The following is a 16161-nucleotide window of genomic DNA, read 5'->3' on the forward strand; positions in this document are numbered from 1 at the left end:
TTACGCGGTGTAGGCAAATTTTAATTCTGAATGCTTAAGCTTACCCTAAGCTTACCTTAATCTTAATTTGTATGCTTACCCAAAGAGAAAAGCGTCCCTTCGTCCGTCCCTTAATAAGACGACCGCTTTCTAGATAGCGCCCGCAGTAGCGAACGAATTTGTCATTGCGCTGCCTTCAGCTTCAACAGCAACGAAGCGGTGAAAACACAGTGCTAGCTGGCGGTGCTCTCAGTTAACGCCTCATTCTGCAACTTTCGCAAATCGCTTTGACGTCAAGCGGTCGCGCGTCTCTTTAAGACTATGTAAGCGGCAAAAACGCAGCGCGCGAAGCTATGAGCTGTTGGCACTGTTTTGTGGGCATCGCAGATCGCTTTCAAGCTGCGGCCCACGTGGCATTGCCATAAGGAGTCGCCGACTGAGTAACGGAGAATTTTAGTGCGTCCAGTATTCGGGCAAGCGCGGGCGGTTTGCCAAGTGAACGGGGGGCGTACGTAAACGTGAGCGGCCAGATTGGTGGCGCCAGCTGTTGGCGCAAACCTCAACCACACAAACACGGAGCCAATTGTTATATTCTGCTTAGCTGCTGGTGCAACTTTTGGACAGCGGCGCAATCGTGTGGACAATTACGCCACTGCCGAAAATTTGCACCAGCAGTGAAGCAGAAGATAGTCCCTCAATGTAATTTTAGCTCTGTGTTTGTCTGGTTGAGCTCTACGCCCCCACGGCGGCTGCACCGCTCCGGCCGCTCACGTTGCCCCCGCTCATCCGGCAATCCGCCCAAACCACCCCCGTTTGCCGGAATAGCGGACACGCTAAATGTCTCCAATGGTTTCACGCGGATGAATAAGGCGCTGAAGAGCGATAACGGCTTATATAATGATCGGAACCGTCATCAGCGCACCTCGGGCCTCCACCTGCAGCACTTTGCTTGCGTCGTCAATGCTCCTAGCGCCACCGTCGGCACCAGTTCGTGTCGCCACTGAGCTGTCGTTAGTAATTGCCTAATCAAGATAAATAACATTGGTAATGACACCGGGCTACGCGGAGATTAGCTAGTGGCACTGAATGTGTGTTTGGTGTGCTGTGCTTGAAACGAGTGGTGCAGCCGTGCAGTGGGGGTGGCTGAGGAGCAGAGTGGCTTAAGGGCTCCGTTTGCGCGTTCACAGACACGTGCTTCCGTCTTGGTCTCATTAGCGGCTGTCGCGGGACTGCGGTGTGCTAGCTCCTTGCCTAGTATCAAGTTTACGACGCTAACACACAGCATGTTCACGTTTTTCCGCGCTATATGTCATTTGCATGACGGCCGAGTTGAAAACGAGACATGTAGTGTTCTTTGCGTTTGTGTGTTGCAAATTACTTTCTATTGTGGAAGTTCTGGGAGTCTTATTACGCAAGGAGTGCGAACGTAAACATAAACACGTGTGTCTGAAATTTTGAGTCACCCGTAATACTTTTTACAACTGATAACTGGCCTACACGGCCTGTGTGAATCAGCTACCGTATGTTGCGACGCTCTTTCGTGTGGTAGAATGATGCATGGTGCGCGTTTATTTCTGTACTGTTGTAAAAACCATTTGTTTATTCACTCAATACAAATGTACAGCTTATTCGCCGCAGTACATTTTAGTTACGCGGTGAAGCATACTAAAAGTGGCAGGGGGCCGCTATCAGCCAGCATAGTATGTCCACTTAGGCGATCTGAGAGGCGGCGGGTGCGCGAGTGTATAATTAAAGAACTCTTCTTATGTCCAGTGGCAGTGGAGATCATTAACTGTAGCACCAAAGTAGTGGACCACTACCAGAACAAAGGCATGTAGTATGCCCATCTCAATTCTTGTGCTTATGCCAGTCTTCTTTTTTACAGCAATAGCTGCTATTGGCGAACTCCCCTGGTTGTTCTGATGTTACTGGTGTTGTCACTGGAATTCCCGAATTTCTTGCTAGAATATTGCAAATAAAGTTCTCATTGTGCTGCGAGGATTCAAACATACGATCAAAAGAGTAGCAGTCCACAATTCTACATTTCAGCCACTCTGCTGAAGGTTCAGTCGCGGTGAATACTGATCCCGGAGAGCGTGATCTAGCCAACAGGTGCCATGATTGGCTAACACCTGCTCAATGTCTGCGTACTGTATATAGAGCTGGCATCCACACCTTAAAGTTCTTACACATCACCTTCCCACTTGTGAAGGCAGTCCTATGTTAAATTTTCTTCTTACATGTGATGACAATGATTCGGTGCACCTGCTTCATTAATCGTCTTCTAGTACTTGGCTTCTCAGATTTACTGGATGGAGCTGTGGGTGTCTTGTTTTCCTCTAGCAAAGCACAAGACCTAGCAATGGCTAGCCCAAATATAGATTTGAGAAAACCAAAACGAATTCAGCAGCAAGAAGCTAAAGGGTTGTTTTGGTGTAGATCAGTGGCTAAGTCCGGATATGAAAGAGGAGGAAGAAAAGCAGTCTTTCCACGTTAACACTGTGAGGCACAACTCCTACAAATAAACACGACTCTTACTTATTTTACTTTTTTAAGGAGATTACCGACTTGCATTGGCAAGTGTTCACTTCAACAAACACTGCATGAAGTAAGCCTCCTGCGCATATTTCACCAGCTACTGCATCATTGTTTCCCATTATGAGTGAAACTGCAATGTTCTTTAGGATACAAGTTGCCCAATTTTGTGTTTTGCAGTAAAATGTTAGCAGTGCTATTAAGGCACTTAAAACTCATGAATTGTAGTAGAGAGAAAAAAAAGTAAGAAAGCAGTGGCTTTTTGTGCGTAGACTATGCATACACCTGGTGCTCTTATGGTCATTTTTTTCCTATCCGCTAAACCATTCTAAACAAGAAAAGTTTATACACAGACCACAACTAAACCACAGGTATCGTTGGTAAGCAAAGTATACTTGCTCGGTGACATTTTCTGCAGCCCTGCTATTGGGCTTTCCTTCCTTCCTTTTCAGCTGTGCAGGTTCATTAAGTGACGAAACAGTTTGACAATTTTAATAATTGAGACAGCAAAACCCTTCTTGGTTTCAGACTCTGCACATTGCATTTTAAGGCGTGTTTTCTGTGTTTGTTGCTTTTTCTTTATGGGTAGGGCATGTCAACATTTTTTACACCATGTCAAGTATGTGGTGCTTGGATGGAGTCTTGCCCTTTCATTCTGTACAATATGATGTTGGTTTTTTGTGTCCAAGGCCATTTTACAGCGCGATTGTAGCATTTTGCTAAGTTTTGCCTCTGTCACCCAAGCTTGAAAGATTGCTACCCACTGCTAGTGGCATGATACATGTGACATTTCTTTTTCAATAAAAGAAAATCTCACTTATCCTGTGCACTGGTTGTCTTTTGTCTCTTTGAATTGCAATTTGTTGCCTATATTTGCTCTTTTGTTGCATTTCAGATTAGGAATGGCTATCATAATTGACATCTAGCCTTATTGCACACAATGCGGATGATGTGTAATAGCAATATATGGCCACCATAAATATAATAGAAGTTAATAATTCAAGAATAGTGCCGTTGCATGGTGGTGCAGCCATGAATTGTGGCTATAAGGTACCAGCGCTGTAGGTAGCAGTGCTTGTGCAGAATATAGTTCAACTCTACTACTTTCAAACATCATTGTTTTTACCTGCATTTGCATAGCTCCAGTTTCTGTGAACAACACTCATCTGGTGGAAGAGTGGCTTGCACCTGCAGTTGGGTCCAATGAATAGCCAAATTTCTGCCCATTTTCATGTTATTAGCATATTAGTAAAGGCAGTCGTTTTTATAGTAGCCTGTTTGCCCAGTGTAGAAGCCGCTGCAGGGTGTCAGGATCTCGTACACATCTTCAGCTTTGCAGGGGACACAGCATCTGGCACATAGTTTGTCACAGGCCATGTATTCGGGGCAAGTTGAGTTTACTCACTAGCAAAGGAAGAACCAAGCTTGTTGGATATAAAGTAAACCACCTGTACACTCAGTGGCCTTCATTTTGTGTGACACGTCGTTATAGCGACCCTTGTTTTAAGCACTTCTTGTCCAGCAGCGGTCGTTTGCTTTTGAAACACTCAGGATAGCTTTCAGCAAGCTGGACAGGAATAACACTGAAAAACCAGCAGATGTTAATTCTCGCACTTATCATGCGAAGCTTCGTACAGTATGATGAGGGCGTAAATAAATGAGGGTGTTCCTCAAGACCTTGTAGCACATGTCACGAGTTTGGAGCAACATGATGTATAGCACTTTTTTGATTGCATGCTATAGGTTTAGCAGGTGTGGCCATGGTTGAAGTGCAGTGCAAGGTCAAGAAAACATATCTATGAGCAGCACCCTGGTAAAGGAGACTCTGGGAAAACTAGTGGGAAGCCTGTTGAACATCTGGTTGACCCACTTGCTGGCTCCATCAGGCAAAGTATGATAAAGAGAAGGAAGTCATCAACACATCAGAAGGTTTTGACATATAAACACTGTGCTAAGGTCATAACATGCCAACAAGTCTTAGTGCGCAGGCTATGCACAACCAACTACATATGCCTTCTGTTCGGACATTGCTCATTGTAACTAACAAGGATGGAGTGGACAAAAAAAGAACAGCAGCTCCATTAATTTGGTTTCACTGGTATCAACAGTGTTTTGTAAGTGTACATTGCCATACTCCCCATGCCTTCTTGGGTGACATCAGCAAGGACCAGCTTGAGGCAAGGGGTAATGGACGTCTTTACAAGCCAAAAATGCATGCATGCATGGAAAGCTCACTGTGTCCAAAAAGCAGGCACTTCACAGGGGCACTGGAGAAGGAACAGGTTATTAACAGTGGGCAAAGACAAGCTACTAAACACCCAACACTGTTGCCATGTAACGACCTCTGAAACAATCCCTCTTAATGAGGAAATCATCTTTGTGTACCCATAAAGAGGGCAGACGGGCAAAGCCCCTTCAGTAATGCTGCCAGCTTCAAAAGCCCATTTTGCACATCTTGAATGCTTCCTTCTTAAGACTTTGCTGGGTGCAAGCATTCTACTGTCCAAAAGCTGTCATTGAGAGCACTGTTGGTTTGGTGGCAATAAAGTTCAGAAGCAATTGCAACAAACCTCCCGTCCTAGTTGGCCTGGATGCTCACCGTGCTTATGAAGCAGCACCATGAGGCAAGCAAGGTGAACTGATGCCTCCAAGCCCTTGTTCGTTTATCACACTGTTCTGTTAGTAACAACCACGAGACTTGAAACCAACAAGCTCAAGTTCTCCACTCGCATGGTTACTGCGGAGGATCCATAAAAAGCACAAAAACAGAAAACTCGAGGGAAGGGATAAAGCACCATTTAACACTTAGTATTGCTACAGCCCAACCACTTCTTTTATTTTGTCTGGTCGTGCTACATCTTTTTACTATAGATAGGCATGAACTTAGATGATGTTCCCAATCAGTGTCCAATTTTTATATACACTATGTGCTGGTTCAAAGAGGTTTGAAACACTGCAATGGAAGCTTCAAGTAGAAAAGGTGCCAGGAAGAAAAAAAGAAAGCTGTGCTGCAACCATCTCGGCAACATCTTGTCCCTTTAATAAAAATTGTGCTTCCATATTAACTTGAGCACTCCAGTTTAGAGTAAAGTACCAGTGCACTTATGAACAATGAATCAATTCTCAAAGAGCATGTGCAGTCCAGCCAAAAGCAGGGGCAAGAATCCGCATTGTGCGCCTGCATTGAAGGTGAATAACACGTACCATAATGGCGAATGTGCTTTAGTAAGCTTCCCTGCAATATGAATTTGTAATGTACAAAGAATTGTCAATGAAGCTTACCACGAGCACAGATGCACTTGCAAATTATATCACAATTGAAGATAATGAGCAAACCTATGTGCCCTTTCCACTCTTAGTATGCTTTACTGCACGATGCTTATTTACACCCCTGTATTGCGGTGTAGCAAGCTACAAAAGAAACTTTGCATAATTAGGCTTTTTAGGATTCTTTCTCGCAATACACTAATATTTCGCGGTGAAGCCTAAGCAATGTACTGCGGTGAAGCATACTAAAAGTGAAAAGGGGCAAGAGTTCTTTAATCATACACTCGCGAACCCTCCGCCTCTCAGGTCGCCTAAGTGGACATACTATGCTGGCTGATAGCGGCCCCCTCCCACTTTTAGTATGCTTCACCGCGTAACTAAAATGTACTGCGGCGAAGAAGCTGTACATTTGTATTGAGTGAATAAATAAATGGTTTTTACAACAGTACAGAAATAAGCGCGCACCATGCATCATTCTACCACACGAAAGAGCGTCGCAACATACGGTAGCTGATTCACACAGGCCGTGTAGCCCACTTATCAGTCGTAAAGGGTATTATGGGTAATTCAAAATTTCAGACACACATGTGTTTATGTTTACGTTCGCACTCCTTGTGTAATAAGACTCCCAGAACTTCCACAATAGAAAGTAATTTACAACACACAAATGCAAATAACACAGACATATGTCTCGTTTTCAGCTCGGCCGTCATGCAAATGACATATAGTGCGGAAAAACGTGAACATGCTGTGTGTTAGCGTCGTAAACCTTATACTAGGCAAGGAGCTAGCACACCACAGTCCCGCGACAGCCGCTAATGAGACCAAGACGGAAGCACATGTCTGTGAACGCGCAAACGGAGCCCTTAAGCCACTCTGCTCCTCAGCCACCCCCACTGCACGGCTGCACCACTCGTTTCAAGCACAGCACACCAAACACACATTCAGCGCTGAACAGTGGGCTGTCGACGCAGTTGCATTTACATGACCTGCAGCGAGCAGCACATTCCTCGATGTCCGTTAAGCAAAGTCGGACACGGCGACGCCACATCGTGGTTCGCTGAACTTCACTGCCGAGGCGCTAGGCCACTTCGATATTTCAATCGTCACCACCGCCGGGTTCTCTAGAAAGCACGGTTCACACAACGCAGATTCTGTACTGCCAGAGTTCACCGAGGCCAAAGCCGCACTGCCGCACCACCACTACTCACGTCTTTCCGCCAAGTAACACAGAACCTACAACCAACACACAAGCAACGCACTACAATCACATGAGCAACGTTGAACAACGCGCGGTCCAGAGAACGATCAGGCCGAGGACGAACACGCCACGGCGTCGCTCGGCGCCTTCTCAAAAATCCCTAAACAATGCTGTCCCTAGGCATCTAGGATCAGGTCACGTGAGGGATTTTTGTACGACAATTAGACGCACGCGCTTCCGGAGGTCGGTCTTCACACCTCCCCATTCTAGCCACCCTAATATGGGTAGGAGTGGCTTAAAATTCCGCCAAGCAGTGCGCTGCGATCGGCAGCGATGTGCATATTTAAAACCTTATAATAAATTACACGCTTTACGCGGAGCACTTAGATGTGTCAATTAATGATCAGAAGGACCTACTCTAACGACTCAATACGTTTGTAGAAAATCGTCAAAAGCGTTTCAGGGTCCCTTTAAGAAGCATCGATCCGATGCTGCAAAGAAACGAAAGAAATAAAGATGCACTCGTAGCAAAGAAAACAACAAAATAAGGAAAGTTCGTCAGCGTCCATAAAAGGGTTTAAGACGCACCACGTGGACCACTTCAGATCGTGCGCGGCGCCGCTGTGAATGCGAAATGCCGTCTGGCACGACCTCATAGTCCAGTGCGCCAATACGTCGGATGACTTTGTAGGGCCCGAAATAGCGTCGCAATAGTTTCTCACTCAGTCCTCGTCGGCGTATCGGGGTCCATACCCAAACACGGTCGCCGGGCTGGTACTCGACGAAGCGTCGTCGGAGGTTGTAGTGTCGGCTGTCGGTACGCTGCTGGTTCTTGATACGGAGGCGGGCGAGCTGTCGGGCTTCTTCGGCGCGCTGGAGATAGGTAGCGACGTCAAGATTCTCCTCGTCAGTGACGTGCGGCAGCATGGCGTCGAGCGTCGTCGTCGGGTTCCTGCCGTAAACCAACTTGAACGGCGTGATCTGTGTTGTTTCTTGCACCGCCGTGTTGTAGGCGAATGTTACATACTGCAGGACCGCGTCCCACGTCTTGTGTTCAACGTCGACGTACATCGCTAGCATGTCGGCGAGGGTCTTGTTCAGGCGCTCCGTGAGACCATTCGTTTGCGGATGGTAGGCAGTTGTCCTCCTGTGGCTTGTCTGGCTATATTGCAGAATGGCTTGGGTGAGCTCCGCTGTAAAAGCCGTTCCTCTGTCGGTGATGAGGACTTCTGGGGCACCATGTCGCAGCAGGATGTTCTCGACGAAAAATTTCGCCACTTCGGCTGCGCTGCCTTTTGGTAGAGCTTTAGTTTCAGCGAAGCGGGTGAGATAGTCCGTCGCCACGACGATCCACTTATTCCCGGATGTTGACGTCGGAAACGGCCCCAACAAATCCATCCCAATCTGCTGGAATGGTCGACGAGGAGGTTCGATCGGCTGTAGTAATCCCGCTGGTCTTGTCGGTGGTGTCTTGCGTCGTTGACAGTCTCGGCATGTCTTGACGTAACGGGCGACGTCGGCGGTCAGACGCGGCCAATAATACCTTTCCTGTATCCTCGACAGCGTCCGGGAGAATCCTAGGTGCCCATCGGTGGGATCGTCGTGTAAGGCGTGCAGTACTTCTGGACGCAGCGCTGACGGTACAACAAGAAGGTAGCTGGCGCGGACTGGTGAGAAGTTCTTCTTCACAAGTAGGTTGTTTTGTAGCGTGAACGAAGACAACCCGCGCTTAAATGCCCTAGGGACAACGTCGGTGTTCCCTTCCAAATACTCGATGAGGCCTTTTAGCTCCGGCTCTGCTCGCTGCTGTTTAGTGTAGTCTTCCGTGCTTATTATTCCAAGGAAGGCGTCGTCGTCCTCGTCTTCTTGCGGCGGGGGATCGATGGGGGCGCGTGATAAGCAGTCGGCGTCAGAGTGCTTTCTTCCGGACTTGTATATTACGGTGACGTCATATTCTTGCAGTCTGAGGCTCCACCGCGCCAGCCGTCCTGAAGGGTCCTTTAAGTTAGCTAGCCAACACAACGTGTGATGGTCGCAGACGACTTTCAATGGCCTGCCATAGAGGTAAGGGCGGAATTTTGCTGTAGCCCAAATGATGGCGAGGCATTCCTTTTCAGTCGTAGAGTAATTGCCTTCTGTTTTTGACAGCGACTGGCTAGCATAAGATATAACCCGTTCAAGTCCGTCTTTCCTCTGGACTAGGACGGCACCGAGGCCTAGGCTACTGGCGACAGTGTGGATTTCAGTATCGGCGTCCTCGTCGAAGTGTGCAAGTACCGGCGGCGACTGCATGCGTCGTTTGAGTTCTTGAAATGCGTCGGCCTGCGGCGTTTCCCACTTGAACTCGACATCACATTTCGTTAGATGTGTTAGCGGCTCCGCGATGCGTGAAAAGTCCTTGACAAAGCGCCTATAGTAGGCACACATGCCAAGGAGCCTGCGCACTGCCCTCTTGTCGATTGGCTGCGGGAACTTTGCGATGGCAGCTGTCTTCTGCGGGTCTGGGCATACCCCAGATTTGCTGATGACGTGGCCTAGGAATAGAACCTCACCGTAAGCGAAGCGACACTTTTCCGGCTTCAGAGTGAGCCCAGATGACTTGATGGCCTCTAATACTGTCGCAAGCCCCTTAAGGTGATCGTCGAAATTTCCGGCGAAGACAACGACGTCATCCAAGTAAACAAGACAAGTCTGCCACTTCAATCCTGCTAAAACCGTGTCCATCACGCGCTGGAATGTTGCAGGCGCCGAGCACAGTCCAAATGGCATAACCTTGAACTCATAGAGGCCGTCTGGTGTGATGAAGGCGGTCTTTTCGCGATCCCTTTCGTCGACTTATATTTGCAGTAGCCAGACTTGAGGTCCATCGATGAGAAATACTTAGCATTGCAGAGCCGATCCAATGCGTCGTCTATCCGTGGGAGGGGGTATATATCTTTCTTCGTGATTTTGTTCAGTCGACGATAATCGACGCAGAAACGTAGGGTTCCGTCCTTTTTCTTTACTAAAACAACTGGAGACGCCCACGGGCTTTTCGACGGCTGTATGATGTCGTCGCGCAGCATTTCGTCGACTTGTTGTCTTATAGCTTCGCGTTCTCGCGTCGAAACTCGGTAAGGGCTCTGGCGGAGTGGTCGAGTGCACTCTTCGACTACTATGCGATGCTTTGCGACTGGTGTCTGTCGAATCTTCGATGACGTCGAAAAGCAGTCTTTGTATCGTCAAAGCAGACTTCTGAGCTGTTGCCGCTTAATCACGGGGAGACTTTGATTTATGTCGAAGTCTGGCTCGGGAACTACGGTAGTCGGGGTAGATGCGACAGAATCCGAGAGGACAAACGCATTGCTCATTTCCAGAATGTCCTCGACGTATGCGATCGTCGTGCCCTCGTTGATGTGCTTGAACTCCTGGCTGAAGTTTGTCAGCAACACTTCAGTTTTCCCTCCATGCAGTCGAGCGATCCCTCTTGCAACGCATATTTCACGGTCGAGCAGTAGACGTTGGTCGCCTTCGATGACGCCTTCTACGTCAGCGGGCGTTTCGGTGCCAACCGAGATAACAATGCTGGAGCGAGGCGGGATGCTCACTTGATCTTCGAGCACACTCAAGGCGTGGTGACTACGAGGACTCTCCGGCGGTATCGCTTGATCTTCCGACAGCGTTATTGACTTCGACTTCAGGTTGATGATTGCGCCGTGTTGGTTCAGGAAGTCCATGCCGAGAATGACGTCTCGTGAACACTGTTGCAGGATAATGAAGGTGGCAGGGTAAGTCCGGTCATGAATGGTAATTCTTGCCGTGCAGATCCCAGTCGGCGTAATCAGGTGTCCTCCAGCAGTCCGAATTTGAGGGCCTTCCCATGCAGTCTTAACTTTCCTCAACTGGGCGGCGATGGGTCCACTCATGACGGAGTAATCGGCTCCTGTGTCTACTAAGGCGGTGACTGCGTGGCCGTCGAGAAGCACCTCGAGGTCGGTGGTTCTTCGTCTGGCGTTGCAGTTAAGTCTTGGCGTCGGATCACGGCTGCGTCGTGCTGAACTGAAGCTGAAACGTCGAGTGGTCAAGTCGTCCTTCGTCGGTGCAGTCTTGGCTTCCTGACTTCGTCGCGACGGCGGCGTGTCATTATGTCGTCGAGATGGTCTCTTTGTCGTCGGCGGAGGATCTTCGTCAGTTCGACGAACAGCAACCGCACCTCCATCGGTTGCCGCTTTTAGTTTTCCGGATATGTGCTCGCAGAGCGGCCCAGGCTGGGCCGGTGTATGGTCGGTGCTGCGGCGACAGGTAGCGGCCTGGTGACGGCGAACGGGACGGTCGTCGAGGGCTCCACTGAGTAGCGGCGAGGTAGTCGGCTATATCGCGAGGGCGTTCACCTTGCTGCGGGCGCGGAGCGTTGACGGCGAAACCTCGCAGTCCCATCTCCCGGTATGGGCATCGTCGGTAGATGTGGGCGGCTTCGCCGCAGTGGTAGCAGAGCGGGCGGTGGTCGGGGGCGCGCCAAATGTCCGTCTTCCTCGCGTAGGTGCGCTGGGCGACGGGTGGTCGTGCTGGCGGCGGCGGCGGCGGACGACGGAACTGCGGCGTGACAGGGCCCTGGCGCGGTCGCGGAGGGGGACCTTGACGGCGTGCGACGGCGGCGTAGGTCATCGCTTCTGGCTGGGGCTGCGGTAATTGAGGTTGCACCTCAGGAGCTCCCAGCGATCGCTGAACCTCATCTTTCACTATGTCAGCGATCGAGGCTACTTGAGGTTGCGACAAAGGCAAGACCTTGCGGAGTTCTTCGCGCACAATGGCCCTTGGAGATCAACGGAGCCCAGCGCTTGGATGACGCACTGAGACGTGAACACTTGGCGGTTATATTGCCTAGTGCGCATTTCTAACGTTTTCTCAATCGCCGTAGCCTCTATCAGGAACTCAGCTACGGTCTTCGGTGGGTTTCGGATTAGTCCGGCGAAAAGTTCTTGCTTGACGCCTCGCATCAAGAAACGCACTTTTTTCTCTTCAGACATTTCCGGGTCGGCGTGCCGGAAAAGACGGGTCATCTCTTCTGTGAAGATGGCGATGGTCTCATTGGGTAGTGGGGCTCGGGTTTCCAGCAGAACTTCGGCCCTTTCTTTTCGGACAACGCTCGTGAACGTCCTCAGGAAGTTACTGCGGAACAGGTCCCATGTTGCAAGGGTGGACTCCCGGTTCTCGAACCAAGTCCTCGCGGCATCTTCCAAGGAGAAGTACACGTGTCGTAGCTTATCCTCAGGGGTCCAGTTATTGAAGGTCGAGATCCTTTCGAAGGTTTCGAACCAGGTTTCAGGATCCTCCGACGTAGCTCCACGGAAGGTAGGGGGCTCTCTGGGTTGTTGAAGTACGATGGGTGCGACTGGGGCAGCCATTGTGGTTGTCTTGGCCGCAATCTTCTTGGTCTTCTCAGGTAGAAGTCCGTGCTCCGGGGGCAGGTGTTGTGGACGACGGCTTGCTCGATGGTCCGTGACTACGTTGGTGCTCTCTTTACGGTCCGGGCTTGGATCACGGCTTGTCGGGGGCGTCCGGTACATGGACGAAAAGCACCTCCACCAGATGTCCCGTGGTCGTGACGTCAAAGAACAGAGTAGCAATACTGTGAAAAGCAAAACTAATTTTTATTGGGCGAACCTGTGCCCACAAAACAGGCTACACTTAAAGCACAACGAGAGCGGCGAACACAGTCGGCGATCGTCGAAAATCTGATCAGCGGGTCAAGCGCGTCCGCTTTTATACAGCAGTCGTCGAATGTTCCAGACTAATCGTTCGGACCCGCGTGCCTTCCACAATGTTCTACACCATTCGCGTCACGCGATGAAATCAGATAACACAACGTTCGGCGACAACAGACAGCCGGATAGAAGCATCGATAATGTTCCAGAAACTTCGGATACATGCAGGCGCGTCCCGCGCTGTGCGATTACATTTGTTAGGCGGCGAAACGTGGTCGCCCGATAAATATAAGTACACGTGTGAGTATCTAAGAAAATGTCACTATGTATGATGCGTCAAACAGGGCAAATAACCCATTGGACCACGAATATCCTCTGGACATCCCGATTAGATCCGAACGTCCAAGTCCCGATCAGGACGTCTAGTGGATAACATGTGGACATTAATTTCGCAATGTCCTATTTAAGACATCCTTCAGACATCCACACGATTGAACTTCTGGGATCTAAACAAAATCCCAAAACTTTAATCCTATGGATGCCCGAAGGATGTTTTCAACGGGATGTCCCATACCGGTCATATGTGGGACCAACACACACAGTCCAACACATACTACGTGATCATATCGCAGAATATTAAATCTCTACCACGGCTGCCTTCAGCGCACGCTCTTCCAAAAAGACATGTCAGCCAGCAATGTGAAGTTGCTGCACTCATAATCAAACTTCCAATGCCGACGATAAGCGGAGAAGCTGAAATGAACGCCCGAAACTGCGCAAGCATATTGGGAGGAAACGTCACAAAGAGACAGGCAGAACGCCGGAACAGCTGCGCATTAACACCTACCGCAAGGCGTAACCGAATCAATCGTGTCCTGTGCTCTTACACTCTCCGAACATGTCGAGAAAGAAGAGTACGGCAACCTCTGCAACGCCTGCAACCCCTGCCGTTGTACAGAGCAGTGACTGCCTTTACCCAGTCGAATCACCACTGTCTGTAGCATGCACACGAACGCTTTGCGCTGATTTGCGCGTAGTCGGTCACATGACTTAACGAATGCGTCTTATTGGATCTCTTCTCCCTTCTGCGTAAGCTCGGAATGCTTGAAGGCCTGAAGGTTGCTGGGTTGGTGTGCTCCGCGCTCTCACACGTTCAGTTCGCGCGCTTTCTGTGAACGTCGTGGTTGTATCGTTGTGCCATGCGCTTACGAGTTTCAGGGTGAGCGTTGGTCCGCTCCAGATGAACGTTTTTGTCATGCGCTTTGGAGCTCCATTTCTGCGGCGCCTGTCAAGCGGTAAGTGACAGTTCATGAAGTCAATGTTTTTCTATTAGCAGCCCTGCAAGTGTCGTGTCTGCGCATAATCGAATGACGGGCATTGTAGTACATCCCCATCTTTTGCAGCGACGGTAACGTCAATCGGCGAATGACCATGCGTTGTGTTACGTTTGGTCGCATCGTACTACTTTTCTGCAAATTTCCGAGCTTATACTCTGTCCTATATTTCTGCGCAGCGCTGAGATCCGCAAAAAAAAAAAAAAAAATGAATTCGAAACTTTAGAACCGTTAACCCCCATGTGGCCCACAGGATGAGTCCGCAAGAGTTATCGTTGTCTTTACTGAACAGCGGCGAATATTAAGAAAATGAATATTAATTATAATAGCTTGCCGACACACACTGTCCAATAGCCTTGCTTCAGCTTCGTGTGCGTTTTCTTTGCGTAACCGTCATTGCGAGAGTAATAAGTTGTACAACTGGGTAAGTTGAAATAGCTGAAATTTTGTAGGCATTTGTATCGCGGTCGGGGCACTTGCTGCACATTATGGCCGGCAACGCTGCTGAATTTTAATACGCCTGTCTTTAGGGCTGCTATATTCTTACTAACAGTGCATGCACTTTTCTTGTAATAAGTAAACTTTAGGGCGACTTGTTAGTCTTCAAGACAAGTTTACTCCTCGGCTGCCTGTGACGAACGAAACGTTTGCGCCTACTTAATTGCTCGTTCGCATGTGGTCGTATTTTTTAGTACGTAACAGTGAAACTTTTTCTAACTATAGACTGATTCTTTCGCATGCTTGTAGTGATAATCGTGTCGCTTAAACTTCTATACGTGTGCTGTTGGCGTTTTGTTTGCGTAACAGCGATTGCCAAAGTAATCGTAAAACTGCGTACGTTCGGAATCATAGAACTTCGTTGGCGTTTGTATCGCGATTTCAGAATTTGCTGCCCGGGACGGCCGGTCACGCTGCTGAATTTAACAGCTCGTGTAATTACGGCTGGTATTGTTTTTGGCTAACAGTGTCGTGCACGTTCTCGTAATAACGAGACATCTGGGCGACTTGTTAGGTTTCTGCTTATTTACACGTGAACGGATGCATGCTAGTATGGTGTCAAGGTCAAATTCACGTCTCAGCTCTGTGACGACGAAACTGCGCGCTGATGAGCTCGTTCGCACGTGGTCGCAATTTTTTTTATATATATAAGAGTTTGTGAGGGTTGACTCCACCACACGCTCTTTGTCAGTAACCGTGTCGCTTAAGCTTCGTCTGCCATTGCTGTTTTGTTTGCTTAACGATCGCGATAGCAATCGTAAAAAAGTGCGTAAGGATGGATTAACTGAATTTACTTATTTCAATACTCTTAATGTCACGCAGGGCGTTACAAAGAGGGGTGGGATTCTATGCAACAAGTGGAAATCGTGGTTTTGATGATGATGATGAGTATGATGGGACAGCTTGTCGCTGACCTTAGTAAAAAGAAGGAATAACTGTGCACGTTTGTACGTGAACTTGAGGCGTGGAATACAGATGTAGGCATCTGTATCACGATCGGAGCACTTGCTGCGCGTGATGGCTAATTGGGCGGCTGTACTGCTTAACTTTACCACGCTTGGTAAAGCGTGGTAAAGTTCAGCAGCGCGGCCGGCTACTTAACCATTACATACAGCATACATATATGTGACAAACAGTGACCTGCAGATTTTTCGAAAAAAACGAAACTTTTGGACTTGTTAGGCTGCTGCCTATTTGCATGTGGTCGGATGCATGCTATTATGAGGGCAGTAAGATCAAGCTTAGGCCTCAGCATCCTGTAACGATCGACACATTTACGCTACTTATCTATAGCTCGTTCGCACGTGGTCGTATTGTTTCGTATTAATGGGGAACGTTTGTCAATCTTCGTTGACTGCTAAATTTGCGTCACGCGCCGGCCGCACTCACTGATGAGCCATGTCGCTTGAGCTTCGTCGGCCGTACGAGATTTCTTTTTTTTTTTTGCGTAATCGCGACTGCTAGAGTGATCGTAAAAACGGCGTGCGGTTGAAATAACAAAAATTTGTGGGCATTTGAATCACGATCGCAGCACTTGTTGCACGTGATGGTTGGCCGGCCGCGCTGCTGAATTTTCCCACGTGTTTCTGTCATACAATGCCGTACACGTTTGTTTCTAAAAATAACGAAATTTTGGGTGACATCTTGTGAACTGCTGCATATT

The sequence above is a fragment of the Dermacentor variabilis genome, chromosome 4 (assembly GCF_050947875.1).
Source record: "Dermacentor variabilis isolate Ectoservices chromosome 4, ASM5094787v1, whole genome shotgun sequence".
Taxonomy (NCBI): domain Eukaryota; kingdom Metazoa; phylum Arthropoda; class Arachnida; order Ixodida; family Ixodidae; genus Dermacentor; species Dermacentor variabilis.